Source organism: Phoca vitulina, unplaced genomic scaffold (genome assembly GCF_004348235.1).
Source record: "Phoca vitulina isolate PV1807 unplaced genomic scaffold, GSC_HSeal_1.0 scaffold6, whole genome shotgun sequence".
NCBI classification, from domain to species: Eukaryota; Metazoa; Chordata; class Mammalia; order Carnivora; family Phocidae; genus Phoca; species Phoca vitulina.
In genome coordinates, this window is record NW_022589709.1 from 30,037,033 (window position 1) to 30,042,901 (window position 5,869).

General features: G+C 36.3%; 1 non-coding gene across 1 annotated transcript; it reads right to left on the minus strand.

The window, feature by feature from the left end:
• Nucleotides 1–1,028: 1,028 nt before the first annotated feature.
• LOC116632485 lies at nt 1,029–1,133 on the minus strand. Its single transcript, XR_004299428.1, has one exon. It is a non-coding gene; the product is annotated as a U6 spliceosomal RNA (small nuclear RNA).
• Nucleotides 1,134–5,869: the final 4,736 nt, after the last annotated feature.

Sequence of the window (5,869 nt, forward strand, 5' to 3'; positions counted from 1 at the left end):
CCATATCCTCACCAGCACCTGTTGTTCTTGACCTCTTGATGATAGACCGTCTAACAGGTATGAGGTGAAAATCTCATTGTGGTTTTGATTGGCATTTCCCTGGTGATTAGTGATGCTGAGCATTGGTTCATGTGCCTGTTGAACTTTTTGATGTCCTCTTTGGAAAAATGTTTTGGTTCTTCTGCCAATTTTTAAATCAGGTACTTTTTATCATTAAGTTCTGTGCATTTGCTATATATTTTGGACATTAACCCCTTATCCAATATATCATTTGGGAAATTTTTCTTCTATTCTGTAGATTGTCTTTTCATTTTGTTTCTTTTTCTGTGCAGAAGTTTTTGAGTTTGGTGTATTCCCATTTGTTGACTTTTGCTTTCATTGTTTGTACTTTTGGCGTCATGACCAAAAAAATCATTGCCAAGACCAATGATGAGCTTCTTTCTTATGTTTTCTCCTAGGAGTTTTATGGTATCAATTCTTATGTTTGAGCTTCTTTCTTATGTTTTCTCCTAGGAGTTTTATGGTATCAATTCTTATGTTTATATTTTTGATCCATCTCAAGTTAATGTTTGTGAGCGGTGTGAGATAGGGGTCCAATTTTATTGTTCTGTATGTGTTTCTCCAGTTTTCTCAGCACCATTTGTCGAGGAGATTATCCTTTCCTCATTGGCTCCCTTAGTGCATATTAATTAACCATATATGCTAGAATTTCATTCTGGGCTTCTGTTCTTTTCTCTTAGTCTGTGTGTTTATTTTTGTGCCAGGACCTTACTGTTTTTATTACTATGACTTTGTAATATAGTTTGAAATCAGGAACTGTGATACCTCCAGCTTTGTTCTTTTTTGTTAGGATTGTTTTGACTATTCAGGGTCTTCTCTGGTTCCATACAAATTTTAGAATTTCTTTTTTCGTTTCTGTGAAGAATGCCTTTGACATTTTGATGGAGATTGTATTGAATCTGTAGATGGCTTTGGGCAGTATGGCCATTTTTACAAATTACTTCTTCTTGTCCACGAACAAGGGATGTAAAAATATGGAATTTTCTACAATTTCGCATGTCCTTCTTGCACAGGGACCATGCCAATCTCTCTGTATTATTCCAGTTTTGTGTATGTGCTGCCAAAGCAAGCACTGGGACATTTTTATGGAGGCAGACTTCTTATAGCATGCCCAGTAATGGAGGCCCTAAAACTTACGGATGTCATTAGTCCATAAGGAATCTTTACCTGAATTTAACAAAGCTCATGGACAAGAACCAAAGCCAAGTTGCCTGGATCTGCATGTGGAATATGAGCTGGATTTTACCTTTACATACTCATTTTTCCAGCTAGTTGCATAGAGTGCACAAGCCAAAAAACTCTGGGTATAATACCTGCTAATTCTATTTTTATTCAACTCCAGGCCAAATAGAAAAGGTTGGCAATATAATTTTACCAAATGGGATACAGATACATTCCTTTTGGTATTTGTCCCTATATATTGTTTAAAACTCATGGCTGGTTTGCAAAAAGAAAAATAACTCATAGGAAAATTATAAACTTTGTTGTAATATGCACACCTTCTAAAGCAATAAAAATAAGCTGTTATGAAATAGGAAGCTCTAAGAGAGAAGTATTTAGGCTCTTGTACATTTTTTACATACCTACTTAATAATTACTATGTTGGATTAGAATTATGTGTCTATTTTTCTGCTTACTCCCAAACACTATCCTTAAAGGCAAGGAAAATGTGTTTCATATTTGAATTCCAAGCAAAAAACACAGTGCCACATAGTCGGCATTTAATGAATGCATAATACTCCTTATTTTTCACTATTTTACTTCCTTAGGGAATACTAGTGTAAAAGATCTGAGATATAAATTTTGAAATAGCAACATGTAGATTCTTTCTAATGAGACAAACATAGGAGGACTGTTTTCTGTACTCACCCATTTCTTTCTAAGACTACTACAGCTTGGCAGCATACTTTTATAAAAATTATACCTTACAATACTGTTATTAAGTATTTTAACTAATAGTTAAATTTTTAATGCCCAGGCTCTTTTTTTTTATCTTTTTTATTGTTATGTTAATCACCATACATTACATCATTAGTTTTTGATGTAGTGTTCCATGATTCATTGTTTGTGCATAACACCCAGTGCTCCATGCAGAATGTGCCCTCTTTAATACCCATCACCAGGCTAACCCATCCTCCCACACCCCTCCCCTCTAGAACCCTCAGTTTGTTTTTCAGAGTCCATCATCTCTCATGGTTCATGTCCCCCTCCAATTTCCCCCCCTTCATTCTTCCCCTCCTGCTATCTTCTTCTTCTTTTTTTTTTTTTCTTTACATATATTGCATTATTTGTTTCAGAGGTACAGATCTGTGATTCAACAGTCTTGCACAATTCACAGCGCTTACCAGAGCACATACCCTCCCCAGTGTCTATCACCCAGTCACCCCATCCCTCCCATCCCACCCCCCACTCCAGCAACCCTCAGTTTGTTTCCTGAGATTAAGAATTCCTCATATCAGTGAGGTCATATGATACATGTCTTTCTCTGTTTGACTTATTTTGCTCAGCATAATACCCTCCAGTTCCATCCACGTCGTTGCAAATGGCAAGATCTCATTCCTTTTGATGGCTGCATAATATTCCATTGTATATATATACCACATCTTCTTTATCCATTCATCTGTCGATGGACATCCCCGATGTTTATAGCAGCAATGTCCACAATAGCCAAACTATGGAAAGAGCCCAGGCTCTTTTATTTTACTTTTTTTTTCCTATTTTACTCCCAGACTTTGAGTGAGGAAATAGTGTCAAGTTCTGCCAGTCGTTACTAATTACAGTTGATCTTTGAACGACATAAGTGTTAGGGGCTTCGGCCTCCTAAGCAGTAGAAAATCCATGTATAGCTTTGACTCCTCAAAACTTAACTACTAATATCCTACTGTTGACTAGAAGCCTTACCAATACAATAACATAAATAGTTGATTAATGTGTATTTTATATATGTATTACATATTGTATTCTTTTTTTTTTTTTAAAGATTTTATTATTTAATTGACAGAGAGACAGCGAGAGAGAGAACACAAGCAGGGGGAGTGGGAGGGGGAGAAGCAGGCTTCCTGTCAAGCAGAGAGCCTGATGTAGGGCTCGATCCCAGGACCCTGGGATCATGACCTGAGCCAAAGGCAGTCGCTTAACCAACTGAGCCACCCAGGCACCCCTATTGTATTCTTACCATAAAGTGAGAGAAAAGAAAATGTTATTAAGAAAAACATAAGGAAGGGAAAATACATTTACAGCACTGTACTGTATCGAAAACATTCTGGGTATAAGTGAACCCATGCAATTCAAACCCATGTCGTTCAAGTGTCAACTGCATATGATAGTAAGTGGGTACTTAATGACTCTGAGCTCAGAATTGCATTTCTCTGTTAGAAACATATGAGAAGATGTTTTCACTTGCAATTGTGTTGCATTTGTTGAACTTCTACACATAATGCCACACAAAATTGTTTTTGTACTAGTATTGGTGTGCTAGTCTTCACTGACAACCTCTGGTAACACAGCTCTGTGATCAAATATAACCTGACAAGTTGTAGCTTGGCTTTGAAATAGAAAAATCGATTTGAGAGTGCCTAGAAGAGAGTTAAACATCAGAAGAAATGACAGACTGTATTTAAAGTATGATTGTATTTAGTCCATGTTTAACATAATTGCATTTCATCCAGTGTTGCCCTAAACATACACGTAATGTATGTGGTGTTCATTTGTTTTCTTTCTGATCTTATTAAAAGTATTCTTATGTGAAGGGCCTCATAGAATTTTTATTTTTAAACTACAGACAAATAAAAATAGACTTTAAAACGCTTAATCTTATTCTATCCCAGAAGTACTATGATCTCAAGGCAACAATTTGTAGTGATCCAGTAAAATAAAACTCTTTCCTCCTCTTCTATTTAGGTTTAGTACCTACAATAGGAAGACACTTTTGGTAGGATTGCCATTGAAAGTTCCATGTTTAGATTCTTTCTACTTGCAAGAGAGCTTCATTGTTGGTGATAAAGCATCAAGTAGAAAATTGAAAGCTTGGATAAGAAGCTCTCTCATGATTTAGCACAAGTGAACATTTTTGTTTGGGGACTGAAATAAACTCCTTTTATCAATTTTAAAGAAACGCTTATGGTGTAAATAGGTCATTCACGATTCTTCAGACACGAGCTTTGCAAAATGAGCTTGGAAATGGTCTATATTTAAATCTAAAAAGAACCCATGATGAAATCATGCTAACTATAGAGCTTCCAATGTTTTATGTCATTTACAGAGAAAAATATAAAGCTGTCCCTGACTTCCTGTGGTAATTAGCGCCTCTTTTATGGTAGCATAAAGTGCTCTAATGGTAATGTTGTGTGAAGTCATTTGGTTTTTATCAACTGCTGAAATTAAATGTTGTCAGTAAAAATAGTGGATGTTGTCGCTAAAAATAGTGAGATACATGGGTGTGTCAGGCTTTCAGGGCGCGGAGACATATACCCGCCTGAAGCGGGCTTTCTCTGGAGGTTCAGATTAAAGGCCTAACTTTGTAGTTTCATCCCTCACACTAAGGGAAGGTTATTGACTGCTACTCATTCACTTGCTTTTATGGAGGTGACAAAGAGAATGTCTGAAAGAAAGGAGGTCGGGGTGGAGTAATGAGGGAGGAATTAGGGAGACACTTGAATATTTTTGTTTATTTTACATTCATTTTTTCTCTCAACAAAGATTAGTATGTTTCCTAAATTTGATGACTGAATTCATCCTTTTAAGCTTTTCAAAAGCAAGAGAATGTTCAATTCTATTTTTATATATAATGGTGAAAAAGACCAATGCTGGAGAAGAAGAACAAATAAAGCAAGATAAAAGACAAGAGAGAAAGAAAAGAGGCATAGGAGAGTGAAAAGTCTTCTTCAAGCTTCTGTATTGTTAGAGACGGTGAGGTTCTCTCTGTTCTTTTTCAACTCAATTCATCTGTTCACTTCTTTCTTTTGCTGTCCCTGTTCATTCTTGTCTTTGTTCATTCCTCTCTTCTCATTTGCCTTTTTAAACTTTCATTGTTACAAGAACCCTCAAGTTACACTTTACGATTACAATAGTGACTGCTAGAACCTTTCCCTTTATTCCTGTTTCCATTGGATGGTTAAGGCTAATGAACCTGTGGACACCGTCCCCTTTCTAAATCTGGACATGGCAGCCCTGCCTCAAGAAAAGGAGTTTCCTAGAGTCCTTGTCTGAGAGCAAATATTGAAGTAGAGCTAAGTGTCACATGATGATAGCCAGTTAGCTAATCTATTTCTGGGAACAGATTATAATTTAAAACTTTGCCATAACCCCATGGTTATTCACTTGGTGACATGTAGAGAAAGTAGTCCTGTTTTTGTAATAAAAATCTGAGACTGCTTACAAATAGGAGACATAAGAATAAGTTCATAGAAATAGAAATGGATTTCAAAGGGTAACATTTTATTCATTTAGTAAAGAGTTCTAATTGTTTCAACTGACTATTTTCACTTTCTGGGAAGACAGGATGACAACATTCATAAGCCTAATTCAGAGTTAGTGTAGGACCATAGGACTGTGAGGGGGAGTGATGTGTCGCATCTAGTCTGAGGCATTTAAGAGTTAGTGTGTTTCTTCCTCTCTTTCTTCTCTCTTTTGCTCTACCTTGACAATCCTAGAAACCTTGGAAGGCAGACATCAGGAAATGGAGAGAAATCCCTGACTAGCTGCATAGAGTTTTTTATAAATGAAAAATTTTTATAGTAGTGAGGCCCTGATATTTGTTACTATAGCAAAACCTACGTGATCCTGATAGTTACTTTTAATAGAGTATTGT